Raw genomic sequence first — 13,891 nt, 5'->3', positions numbered from 1 at the left:
CCACTGAGGCACGACAAATGGAGAAGGAGGGAACTTATTTGTGAGGCCCTTCAGAAACCTCAAAACCACTGGAGATTTAAAAAGAGATGGCTGGTCCGGCAAGCAGAGAAATGCAGATAACGCCGAAAGGTAACCTTTGACAGTGGCAACAGCAAAACCTTCCTCCGCCAAAGAGAGAGCAAACTGCAAAATATCAGACAGATGAGCCCTCAAAGGATCAACAGCCTTCTCCCTACACCAAACAACAAATTTAGACCATCTATACGAATAGATGGACTTGGTGGAGTCACGCCTGGCCGAAAGAATGACATCCACCACATCGTGAGGGAGAGAAAAAGAGTTCAGGTTGCCCCGTTCAATCTCCAGGCATGAAGGTGTAATGTCTGGAGGTGGGGGTGTAGAATCTGCCCCTCCATCTGAGAGAGGAGGTCTGCCCTGTTAGGGAGACGGAGCGGCGGGTGAGAGGAGAGGTGGAGTAGGTCCGTGTACCACACCCTTCTTGGCCAATTCGGGGCGACCAAAATGACTTGGGCCCGGTCCTGGCGAATCTTCCTCAGAACCCGAGGAATCAAGGGTATGGGAGGAAATGCGTAAAGGAGTTGCGAGTCCCAGCTCAACTGAAACGCGTCCCCCAGTGCTCCTTGCATCGGATACTGGAGACTGCAGAATGACAGGCAGTGAGCATTCTCGCGAGTGGCGAACAGGTCCACCTGAGGAGTCCCCCACATCTGAACAACCTCTGGATGGAGCCTCCACTCGTGGCCGGCTGAGAACTGCCGACTGAGAACGTCTGCACGCACGTTCAGAACTCCGGCCAGATGATTTGCCATTAGACAAATCTGGTGGTCCTGAACCCAGGATCAGAGCCGCAGAGCCTCTTTGCAGAGACACTGCGACCCTACTCCTTCCTGCTTGTTGATATACCACATCGCGGTCGTGTTGTCCGTCAGGACTTGAACCGACTGACCGCGGAGGGAAGGGAGGAAGGCCTTGAGCGCCAGACGTATCGCCCGCAACTCTAGAAGGTTGATGTGAAACAACTTTTCCTCTGGAGACCAAAGACCCTTGACCTCCAGATCCCCCAGATGAGCACCCCACCCGAGAGTGGATGCATCAGTTATCACTGTGGCAACCGATGGAGGTAGTTGGAAAGGCTTTCCCTGAGACAGATTGCCTTCCACGCTCCACCATGACAGATCCGCTGCAGTTTCTCTGGAGATCCTCACAGACTCCCTCAGATCTCCGTTGTGCTGATACCACTGCCTGCGGAGGCACCACTGGAGTGCCCTCATGTGCCAGCGTGCATGGTTGACCAACAGAATGCAAGAAGCCATCAGACCGAGCAGACGAAGGACCTTCAGGACTGGAACGACCGCTCCATTGTAGAATAAAGGATATCATCTCCTGTATGTCGCAAATCCTTTGAGGTGGAGGGAATGCACGACATACAGTAGTGTCCAGTACCGCACCTATGAACAGGTTGCGCTGGGAGGGCACCAGGTGAGACTTGGGTACATTTATCGAAAAACCCAACCTGTGCAACAACTGAGTTGTCTCCTGCAGATGAAGGAGCACCTTCTCTGGCGACTCTGCTTTGATCAGCCTGTCGTCCAGATACGGAAATACAGGTATTCCCGACCTTCTGAGATGTGCCATCACCTTGGTGAAAACTCGAGGCGCAGTAGTAAGTCCAAACGGAAGGACCGCAAACTGGTAGTCTTGCGATCCCACCGTAAAACGGAGATACTTCCTGTGCGACTTCAGGATGGGGATGTGAAAATACGCATCTTGCAAGTCGATCGACACCATCCAGTCTTCTTCCAACAGCGCCTGAAGAACCTGCGCAAGAGTGAGCATCTTGAACTTTTCTTGTTTCAGATACAAGTTCAAGATCCTGAGATCCAGGATTGGCCGAAGTCTGCTATCCTTTTTGGGGATCAGGAAATACCGGGAGTAGCACCCCTGACCCCTCTCCTGCTCCGGAACCACCTCTATCGCACCCTTTCTGAACAGTGCCAGGACTTCTTCCTGCAGGAGAAGCAGGTGGTCCTCCGAACAATAACATTGGCAAGGAGGGTAATTGGGAGGGAACTCCTGGAAAGGAAGAGCATACCCATTTTCTACGAGTTTGAGAACCCAAAGATCTGATGTAACCGATTCCCAATCCCGTAGAAAATGAGTAAGCCGACCCCCTACCGAACCCGCATGATCCGGAATGGCGGATCTAGGGCTGCTTTGCTGATGTAGGTGGGGGGTGGGTATTAGAGGAGGAAGTAGGGGAGGAAGAGGCCTGACGTCCACGTCCACGACCCTTCTGTCATCCTCTGTAAGACTTGTACAGAGGGTTCTGTTGCTGCTGGCCTTGTTTGAAGGAACGAAAGGAGGACCTGCCAAAGCCTCTGAACTTCCTGGTGGCTGTGCCTTTCGCTTGCAAGCCCAAAGACCTAGCCGTCGCCCGGCTATCTGTTTTTTTTCCCGTTTTTTTTAATTGGAAATATTAATGCATTTACAATGAATAAGAAAAAAAAGAATAGAACAATACAGATAAAATCCGGACGTAAAAGCAGTAATACTTAAAAAAACCAGGCTCATCACCAACACACAATCAAAGGGTGCTACGACAGTACTAAAATATTCTGGCAGCATAATCCAACAGGACCAAATACATCTTATTTACAATTCATAAAAGTTTGATCTTAAAAATATAGTTATGGTGGTAATGGGATAATTTCATCGATACTCCCACAACTTCGCCCTCCTCCACTCTGTGACAGGTGCCCATAGCCTTCTTCCAAAATCCCGTGTTTTTAGTCCCTTTTGTTCATATAGGCAGGACTCAATATTATGGATTCCCAGCAGCCTAGATAGCCACATTTGGAAGGAGGGGGCCACCGTATCCTTCCAACCTGCCGAAATTAAAAGCCTGAGTACAGCCACGGAAATAAAAATCAGTGCTTCTTCCTCTTTTCCTAGTTTTAAATTAGAATCCATACCCAAAATCATTAGGGTAGGGGATAGGTCGATCTTAAGACCTAGCAGCCCCTCCCAAAACTTTTCAATCTCATTTTTAACAGGCGTTAAAAGGTTGCAGTTGAAAAACATATGTAATAAGTCTGCTTGGCCATCCCCACACCTTGGACACGTATCGTCGGTCCTAACCCCCCCAGGCAAATAATTTCGCCGGGGTATAGTACAGGTTAAACACCGTCTTGTAATGTTGGGCCTTTAAGTTTGTGGCTCTAAAAATCTTTTTATTCAATAGAAGGGCCTGATCAACATCTATATCAGGGTTGCCCAATTTTCTGGCCCAGGCTACCTCTGTCTTATCCACATCATCTTGGATCTCTGAGATAAAAATGTTATACAAGATCCTAATTTTTTTACACCCTCTAGTCATGGCCTCCAATAAGGGACAAATACCGGGGATGTCAATTTTGGTCTCTGAGCCTTCAATGAACGTATCAGTTGGATATACACAAACCAATGGTTGTCAGGGATTCCATACCTATTTTGTAAAACATCAAAACTTACTACACCCTCTCCGTCAATTAATTGCCACAATGATTTGATACCCAACCCACCCCATACTTTGAAAGTCCTATCTGCTTCTAGCACTGAGAGCAGGCTGGAGTTATAGATGTGTAGGTATGGATTGATTTTAGGGATGTTACAAAACTTTCTACAGCCCATTCAAACTCGCCAGACACCATCAATAATCTTGAACCTTGCCTTCTTATAGAATCTACGATCGATCTCACAAAGCATTAGCCCCAGCGCCTTCCTTCCTAACAATAGCTCAAATATGGAGGGAGGATGCTCAATTTCTAAAGTTACATCATTACGGAATGTCTCTGGCTGGAAAAGCACAGTCATTTGGGTCAGGAGGCAGGTCCAATGATACAGCTTTAAATTGGGGAGAGCCAACCCCCCCCCTGTCTTTTGGTAGGGACAACAGATTAGTGGACCGTCTAACTTTTCCAAATTGCCAAATGAATTTAATAAAAATTGACTGTAGATTCGCGATCATTTTCTCTTCAAAAAATAGAGGTATGGCTCGAAATAAATATAATACTTTAGGGAACAATGTCATTTTGACAGCGTTCACCCTCCCAATTAATGATAAATGTAGACCATCCCACCTTCTCAGATCGGATTTAATTGATTTGATAAGTGGTGCAAAATTATCTTCCACAATTTTATCTACATTAGCATTGATTGTTACCCCTAAATAAACTGCTGCGTCCACAAATCTAGAATCAGCTTTCACCACATTCCTTGTGCAAATAATCTGGGTCTTAGCTTCGTTTAATAGGTAACCTGACCTAGCACCAAATTTTTTCGTTAGATCGGACAGAATCTCCATTGCCTGCTGAGGATCAGAAGAGAATACCGCGATATCATCCGCGTAAGCTAAAACTTTATTTTCATATCCGTTAAAAACCACTGGTCTTAATCTAGGACACCCTAGTATAGCCTGAATTAGTGGATCAATGAAAAGGGAGAAGAGAATCGGGGAGCACGGGCATCCCTGACGGGTCCCTCTCTTTATAGAGAACAGATTCGATTTCTCTCCCATAATCGTCACACTGGCAACTGGATCTTGGTACATTGCCTTAAGTGCTCTTATAGTTTTCTGTCCAAACCCTCTTCCTGCTAAGATATCCCAGAGATAGCCCCAGACCACCCGGTCAAAAGCTTTTTCCGCATCGAGCAGGATCATGGCCATCTCCCCCACCGCCACCCGCCCCCCCCCCCCCCCGCCGTGGCGACATGGGCATCAAATAGACCAATAGCTCTGCTGGTATGATCCGTCGTGCCACGTCCGGGAATGAACCCATGCTGCCACGGAGAGACGAGACCGCCTATGATCCTGCCCAACCTCAAGGCCCAGATCTTAGAATATAGCTTTGTGTCGGAATTGATAAGCGAAATAGGTCTGTATGACCCCGGATTCTCAGTGGGTTTACCCTTTTTATGGAATATAATAATATTCGTCTCTTTCCAAGAATCCGGGGTCTGACCTGTACTGGCTATCCCATTGAAAAGATCTACCAGGAGAACAATGGTTTCCGATTCTATGCATTTATAGGCCTCCAAGGGAATGCCATCGGGTCCTGCGGCCTTCCCTGATGCCAGGTCGTGTAGGGCTGTCTTAACCTCCAGTTGAGTAATATCCTTATCTAGTTCTTCTCGTGATAAGGTATCAAGGCGCGGTCCTGAATCTTCCAAACTATCTTGCTGCTCTCCAACCCTACTCTCCTCATCATATAATTTCTTATAGAATTCTTTAAAAACATTTAGAATCTCCTTAGTTTCAGTATATTCTTTACCCCTTTCCACTATCTTTGAGATTACATTTTTAGACCTCTCTTGTCTTAATCGGAGAGCGAGAGCTCTACTGGCATGTTCGCCTGTTTCATAGCGATTGGTTCTAGTGACCTGATATTCCCCTATCGCCTTTTGAGTGATCAATTACTGTAACTCTGCCTTAATAGCAGAGAGGGCATTATAGCTATTATTTCCATCACCACCTGATGCTATAACCCTGACATGCTCTTCTTCGATATTAGATAGTCTTTCCAACAGTTTGGTTTCCTCCAACCTATCTTCCTTTTTCATTTTTGCTGAAAAACTGATGGTCTCGCCTCTCAAAGCCGCTTTGAAAAATTCCCATACAATATTACGGGAGGCGCTATATCTATTAGCATCGAAAAAAGCTTCCGACCAGTTCTTTAAATGGGTTACAAATCTTAGGTCTGCCAATAATCTCCTTTCAAAGGTCCAAGGGGATTTACCTCTGTGACCACCAACCCTTTTATACAGGACTACCAATGGGTTGTGGTCCGACAGCACCCTCGGTAGCCTAGTGATGGTAACTTTATTGATTTCTGAGGAGGAAATAAAAAAGTAGTCTGTAGGAGAGTAGGGTCTGCTATCCTATGGTCACCCCAAATTTTTGCTTTTTGCTTCACTGGTTTTCGACTACTGAGGCTGTGGGCCTGCTGATCAGACCCCCAGCCTGCTGTTCTCTCACTAAATTAATGACACATGTGCTATAGGCACATACCAATTGGAAATGGACTCCTTGTCAGCCCCTGTAGAATGCACTATAGGTGCACAGGGCACAGGAGCCACTAAGGCCTACCAGGGGCTGCAGCATATCTTTTGCCACCCCTGGCTGGTTCTTAAATTGACACAACTGGCTGATCACTCAGCTGGGGTAAGGTGGTGTACACACCCCTTGCTTAGATATAGTATACCTATGTCTAAACCTATATCTGGACACATGTAAACCTGTGAGCCACTCCTATAGACAGGCCTCACCAATCCTGGAGGCTGGGTGCATGGTTTTTATGTGAGATGGAGCTCTAGCATGAGCTGAGCCTGTCTGCAGCCGTCGGGAACAAATCCCTAAGCTGTTTCAGGATAATGCCATACCATATACTATTAAGTGCCTTATAATCCTCGCGGTTATTTAGCAACTCTGGTTTGGCTTTATCAAAACATGTCGTGTAAGGTGTCATACGCTTTGGAATACCATCCCCTCGCCAGTTCTGGCGACGGGGATGGCATTCCACCCCTCTAGAGGGGTAAGACATGTTACTTCACTTTAATGCGGTTGATTTCTCCAAAGGCCTTAAGATCCCCAAAATGGATGCCTCTGCCACAGACAAATGTCTGGACCCCTGGAGCTGACCGAAACCCAGTCAAGGGGGTCCTGGACAAAGGGTTTCCTGTCACAGGAGGGTGTCACCGCCCTCCAGACAGGAGATAGTGTATTGTAGCAGGGAGGTTTGAAAGAAACCAGACACTGCCTGGGGCGCACAAGGCTGCCCCTTGCATAATCCGGCCAAACCGGTTCTGGGGCACTCCAGCCCTCGTGCCAGGGCGGCCTGGATCAAAGGAAGGGGGTGTATCCACCCACTTCCTGGGTCCCACCCATAGGAGGGGACCTAGCAGGTAATCACGCCCACCAGATTCGAATAAGAGTGGGAGCAGTGCCAATGCACATCAGATTTCCTGGAAGAAACATTTTGAAACGATATTCTGGACCCTTCGCCCTCCATCTCAACGTGGAAGCCCGAAGAATCTCCCTTGTGGTCAAGGAGTGACCACCCTGCAGCAGCAGGCACCATCCAGCCCTCGACGTCTACTTAGTTGCAGTTCCCGCCGGAACTCGAGCGACTGAGATCGACGAGATCAAGCCTGCCCAGCTTCTAACAGCCCGATCCACAGTCCCTGCAAAGCTGAGACCCGTGGAGGCGACCGGAAGCGTGGGGCACGCCATCTTGAAGTGACCACGAGACGCTGACCGTGCAGCCCACGAGTGACCCTCGAAGCTGTACACCGGGGTTTGAGAAGCCCCCACCCTGAGCTACTCCTGAGCCGAAGTTCAGCCCTCCACACTCGACGAGTGCTGCGTGGGGCCCTTTGGCACGATTTGGCTCAACGCGTTGGCCCGGTCACTTGCCAGCTGGCTTGTGGTCCCTGTGCCGACGAACTACAAAGAAAGACTCGTGATTCTGGTTGCTCCAGATCCACACCAGCTCCCCTGAAAGGGAGCCCCGACTCTGACCTTCCTGGTCCGAGTGAGACGCCATCTTCCAATCCCGCGTGGATTGCTCTTACCAAGGCTTGTTTGCTCCAAACCGGAAGCCGACTGCACCGACGGTGAGAGCCTGCGTGGGACAGATCGTGACCTGCTCCTGGACGTCGCAGATGCCCCAGAGCCCACGTGACAGCGAAGAGAAGCGCCTCGACGACCACCTGATTGCGCCCGACATTGCCTGGTTCCGTCCTGGTTCCACCCTGGTCACTGCTGAGTGACCCAGACTCTGTCCCCTCTGCTTTCAGGTACTCTACAACTTGAGTCCACCCTTGGACTCCACCGGACACTTCGTCTTCACCCTGCCTGCAGCCCTTTCAGCTTCAAGCACCAAGAGCCTGCGTGTCAAAACCCGACGCCACTTCGACCCTGTGCACCCACTTCCTGTGGGTGAGGTAACTTTGCTCCGCCGGTGTTCCCACACTGGTGCACACCTCTAGGGTCTGTGTGTTAAGTTTTGTTCCTCTAGGTTCAGCGGAAGTGTCCTTAAACTTTAACTATTTGACTTTTACGCACCATTGGTTAACATTGGTGCATGCGTGCGCTTTCCGCACATCTCCCGAATCCCGAGGGCCATTCCCGACTTCAGCATTGCTTGTCCTGACTGCTCCCAGCGATTCCCTAGGCCCTAGGCCTAACCACTGCTCGAGTGGCCTTTCTTATACCACTTGTTTAGTATATGGTTTGAGTGGCCCCCTGCCCTCATCCATAATTGTGCAACTTTGTATGTTTAAACAGTGCTTTTGATTTAACGCTTGTGCCCCTTTATTCATAAAGAATACTGGGGATTGTTTTTAGTAATAAACACATATATTTTTATAATATATACTTGTGTGGTGTCCTTTCATTTGGTATTACAGGATTGTATGTGGTAAAACAGCTCGCTTAACACGACCTCTTAAGTTAAGCCTTTAGGCTGCTTAGTCCATGCTACCCCTAGGATAGCTTGTCTAATAAGGTTGACTTACAACCAGACACCATAAGGGGATTGTTTGGTCAGGTAGTAGGTGGTTCCAGAATTGGAAACATCCCCTACCAGGCCAACTGCTCACATTGGTGAGCAGCGGTGCGGATTTGAGCTTGCTGTTGTTTTACCATTGCAATCTTTATATCAAATTGAAAGATCACATCAAGTACCTCTAGGTACATATAAAATCAAAAGCTTAGCATATTAAGTTCTACTGAACTTAGTAGTTGTAGGTTGAAGGGAGTAGCACACCCCTGACTACAACTCACTAGCAAGGTCCAGTAGGAAAACACTTAGTGTAGGTAAGTGCACCACTTACACCTCACTAGTAACCATGTCCGACACAGGAAAGGCCTCAGGGTCTAGTCCTGTGACAGTTGACCCTACCCAGGCAACTTCTGGATATGACAAACTAACCCGCAGAGACTTGATTGTCTTGTGCAAAGCAAGAGGGTTAAAAAGGGGCAGAAGCCCCACCTGCCTAATCCTGATAGGACTCCTAGAACAGGATGACTTAGAGAGGGCAAAAGCAGCTTCCCTAGATACAGGAACTGGAGGGAACCCCCCTGCAGTTGATCCCCCTGAAGAGGAGGATGATGATGACTTGGATGAGGACTCAGATGCTGGGGACTTAGAAGTACAGGATCAGGGTAGCCAGGTTCCAGTTGGTAGGCTTAGCCAGGCCAACTTGGACCTACTGGGAAATGGAGAGGGCCAGCACCTCCCCAGATCCCAACAAATGATTCTCCCAGGCAACAGAAGAGTGAGATCTCCCTCAGGAGACTCTCATCTTTCTAGTGCCTCCAGAGAATCACAGAGAGGCATGAGTGCTTCTCAAAAGTTAGAGCATAGGGCCAGAATGAGGGCTGTCAAACTCCAGATAGAGAGGGAGGAGGTAGCCTTGGCTCAAGCTAGACTTGCCTTGGCAAGAGAGCAGAAATTAAGTGGCTTAGATGTCACTGGTGGCAGCAATTTTCCAAGAGAAAAAGACAGGGCCTATGACAATAGAAACCTGACCAAGATTGTGCCCCCCTTCAAAGAAGGGGATGACATCCACAAATGGATGACTGCTCTTGAGAGAGCCTGCATGGTACAGCAGGTTCCTGAGAACCAGTGGGCTGCAATTTTGTGGTACTCCTTTTCTGAGAAAGGGAGAGACAGGCTCCTCACAGTTAGACCTGAGGATGCCAAAAACTACTCTGTTTTGAAGAGTGCTCTCATTGAAGGGTATGGCCTAACCACTGAGCAATACAGGTTGTTGTTCAGAGACACCCAGAAAGCACAGACTCAAGACTGGACTGATTTTGTGGAGTGTGCCACTAAGGCTTTGGAGGGTTGGTTACAGGGAAGTAAAGTTTCAGACTATACAGGATTGTACAATCTTATGATGAGAGAACAGATCCTTAATAACTGTACAAACCAGCTGTTGCATCAATACCTTATTGACTCTGATCTGACCTCTCCCCAAGAATTGGGAAAGAAGGCAGACAAATGGGTCAGAACAAGGATTAAGCAGAAACCCCAGAACCAAGGTGGTGACCAGAAGAAAACAGACCAGAAGGGTGGTAATCAGAATCAGAAAGATAAAGAAAAAGACCAGAAGTCTTCAGGCCCCCAAACTAATAGTAAGGAGGGTGGTTCCCAAAATGGTAACAAGAAGAAGAAGAACAAAGGTCCAAAGACACCTTGGTGTAATACCTGCAAATCAGTTTCACACTGGGGCAGTGAGTGCACCAAGGCAAATCCAGTTCCCACCACTACAGCTCCTAAAGCAACTGCAACCCCAAGTACAGTAAGCAGTGGTGGAACACAGTCCAAGGGTGTAGCTGGGTTGACCCTGGGTATTGAAGTAGGATCTGGCCTAGTCAGAGTCCCTACACAGGCAGTTCTCCTGTATGATGTGGACATTGAGTTGCCCACTGCAGTAAGCCCCACTAACCTGGGCAAATACAGGCAGACTCCCTTAATAAATGAGAAACTGGCTCAAGCCTACAGGGACACATGTGCTAGTGTCACCATGGTGACCCCTGGCTTTGTGGACCCTGGACAGATTGTACTAGGAGAGAGCTACCTAGTAACCAATGCAAGCAACTCCACTACCTCCCATAGTGTGGCAGTTGTGAACTTCTCCTGGGGAGGGGTTGATGGCCTAAAGAAAGTTGTGGTGAGTGCAGACCTACCAGTAGACTGTCTGTTAGGCAATGACCTTGAAAGCTCAGCATGGTCAGAAGTGGAGTACAGGACTCATGCAGAAATGCTAGGGATTTCAGAGCATGTCCTTGCCATGACAAGGGCTCAGGCTAAGAAGTGCCTTCCTGAACCAGTGGTGGATCTTGAGACAATAGACCAGCCACAACCCAAGAGAAGGAGCAAGAGAGGAAAGGCCTCGCCTTCCACCTTGCCCCAGGTTGAGGATCAGGTTTCAGAGGAAACTGATTCTGCAGTCCAAGAGGAGACTGTCTCTGAGGAGCTTGAACCTGACCAGGTTGAGTTTCTGGGGACAGGGGGACCCTCAAGGGCAGACCTGAGGCAGGCTCAATTAGATTGCCCTTCCCTTGAACCCCTCAGACAGCAGGCTGCTGCTGAGGCTGCTGGGGATGCCCAAGGTACCCATACTGTGTATTGGGATGAGGGACTCCTTTACTCAGAGGCTAGAGCCCCCAAGCCTGGCATGACCAGGAGGTTGGTGATACCTCTGCAGTTTAGGGGATTCCTCCTTACCTTGGCCCATGATATTCCCCTTGCAGGACACTTAGGCCAGAACAAGACGTGGGACAGGCTTGTTCCACACTTTCACTGGCCTCACATGTCAGAGGATGTCAAGGAGTTTTGTCGCTCCTGTGTCACTTGCCAAGCCAGTGGTAAGTCAGGTGGCACAACAAAGGCCCCCCTAATACCACTACCTGTGGTGGGGGTCCCCTTTGAGAGAGTTGGAATTGATATTGTGGGTCCAATGGACCCCCAAACAGCATCTGGGAACAGATTCATACTGGTGGTAGTGGATCATGCCACCAGGTACCCAGAGGCTATTCCCCTAAGGACCACCACAGCACCTGTGGTGGCAAAAGCCCTCATTGCAGTTTTCTCAAGAGTGGGCTTTCCTAAGGAGGTACTATCAGATAGAGGGACAAATTTTATGTCCAGCTATCTCAAAGCAATGTGGAAGGAATGTGGAGTAAACTACAAGTTTACCACCCCATATCATCCACAATGCAATGGGCTTGTGGAGAGATTTAACAAGACCCTTAAAGGCATGATAAAAGGATTACCAGAGAAGCTCAGGCGGAAATGGGACATTCTTTTACCCTGCCTGCTCTTTGCTTACAGAGAGGTCCCACAGAAGGGGGTTGGCTACAGCCCTTTTGAACTTTTGTTTGGCCACCCTGTGAGAGGTCCATTGTGTTTGGTGAAGGAAGGATGGGAGTTACCTCTCAAAAAGCCCAAACTAGACATAGTGGACTATGTACTTGGTCTCCGCTCCAGGATGGCTGAGTACATGGAAAGAGCATCCAAAAACCTGGAGGCCAGCCAAGAATTGCAGAAAGCTTGGCATGACCAAAAGGCTGTGCTGGTAGAGTTCCAACCAGGACAGAAGGTATGGGTACTGGAGCCAGTGGCTCCAGCAGCACTCCAAGACAAATGGAGTGGACCCTATCCTATTATTGAGAAGAAAGGGGAAGTCACCTACTTGGTAGACTTTGGAACACCCAGGAGCCCCCACAGGGTAATCCATGTGAATCGCTTGAAAGCATTTGTAGACAGGGAGGACATGAGCTTGCTCATGGCCACAGATGGGGAACAGGAGGAAGAGAGTGACCCTCTCCCAGACCTGCTTTCCCAGAACCCTGATGATGGTTCAGTTGATGGAGTAGCCTTGGCAGGCAGCCTCACTGACCAGCAACAGAGGGACTGCAGACAAGTTTTGCAGGCTCACAGGCAAATGTTTTCACTCACACCCAGCCAAACTGACTGGTGTACCCATGTTGTGGACACTGGTGACAGTCTGCCTGTCAAGAATAAGATCTACAGGCAACCTGATCATGTCAGGGATTGCATCAAGGCTGAGGTGCAAAAGATGTTGGAGCTTGGAGTGATTGAGCCATCAGAGAGCCCATGGGCCAGCCCAGTAGTCCTGGTGCCAAAACCTCATACCCAAGATGGTAAGAGAGAAATGAGGTTTTGCGTGGATTACAGGGGTCTCAATGCTGTCACTAGGACAGATGCTCACCCCATTCCAAGAGCAGATGAGCTCATTGACAGATTGGCTTCTGCCAAGTTTCTGAGCACATTTGATCTGACAGCTGGCTACTGGCAAATCAGACTAGCTGAGGAGTCAAAAGCCAAAACAGCATTCTCTACCCCTAGTGGACATTATCAGTTTGTGGTAATGCCCTTTGGTTTGAAGAATGCACCTGCCACTTTTCAAAGGTTGGTGAACCAAGTCCTTACTGGGTTGGATGACTTTTGTGCAGCTTATCTGGATGATATTGCTGTCTTTAGCTCCACCTGGGAGGATCACCTGATCCACCTGAAGAAAGTTTTGGAGGCCCTGCAAAAGGCAGGCCTAACTATCAAGGCCACAAAGTGCCAGATAGGGCAGAGTAAGGTTGTATACCTGGGCCACCTAGTAGGTGGAGGCCAGGTTCAGCCACTGGAAAGCAAAATCCAGGCCATACAGGACTGGGCTCCTCCAGTTACCCAGACACAAGTCAGAGCCTTCTTGGGCCTGACTGGGTATTACAGAAAGTTTGTGAAAAACTATGGGTCTATAGTGACACCATTAAATGACTTGACATCCAAGAAGATGCCAAAAAAGGTTCAGTGGACAGTTAGCTGTCAGAAGGCATTTGAAGACCTGAAGAAGGCCATGTGCTCTGCACCTATCCTAAAGAGTCCTGACTACTCCAAACAGTTCATTGTTCAGACAGATGCTTCTGAGTTGGGGGTGGGAGCTGTACTCTCACAACTTAATCAAGATGGTCAAGACCAGCCAATTGCTTTCATTAGCAGGAGGCTAACCCCAAGAGAAAAACGTTGGTCAGCCATTGAGAGGGAGGCCTTTGCTGTGGTTTGGGCATTAAAGAAGTTGAGGTCCTACTTGTTTGGAACTCACTTCCTGGTGCAAACAGACCATAAGCCCCTCTTATGGCTTAATCAGATGAAGGGTGAAAATCCCAAACTGCTCAGGTGGTCCATTTCCCTACAGGGGATGGACTTTACAGTGGAGCACCGCCCAGGGACTGACCATGGTAATGCAGATGGTCTCTCCAGGTACTTCCACTTAGAACATGAAGACTTATCTGGTCAAGGTTAGTTTA

At 48.7% G+C, this 13,891-nt stretch overlaps 1 protein-coding gene across 6 annotated transcripts in view; it reads left to right on the top strand.

The window, feature by feature from the left end:
• The window catches only part of MTA1 (metastasis associated 1), a 761,697-nt gene that overhangs the window by 667,119 nt on the left and 80,687 nt on the right, over positions 1-13,891 (top strand). The window lies entirely within an intron of this gene.

This window comes from Lissotriton helveticus, chromosome 9 (assembly GCF_964261635.1).
Source record: "Lissotriton helveticus chromosome 9, aLisHel1.1, whole genome shotgun sequence".
NCBI classification, from domain to species: domain Eukaryota; kingdom Metazoa; phylum Chordata; class Amphibia; order Caudata; family Salamandridae; genus Lissotriton; species Lissotriton helveticus.
Note: the sequence above shows the minus strand (reverse complement) of the source record. Positions and strands in the feature narration are given on the sequence as shown.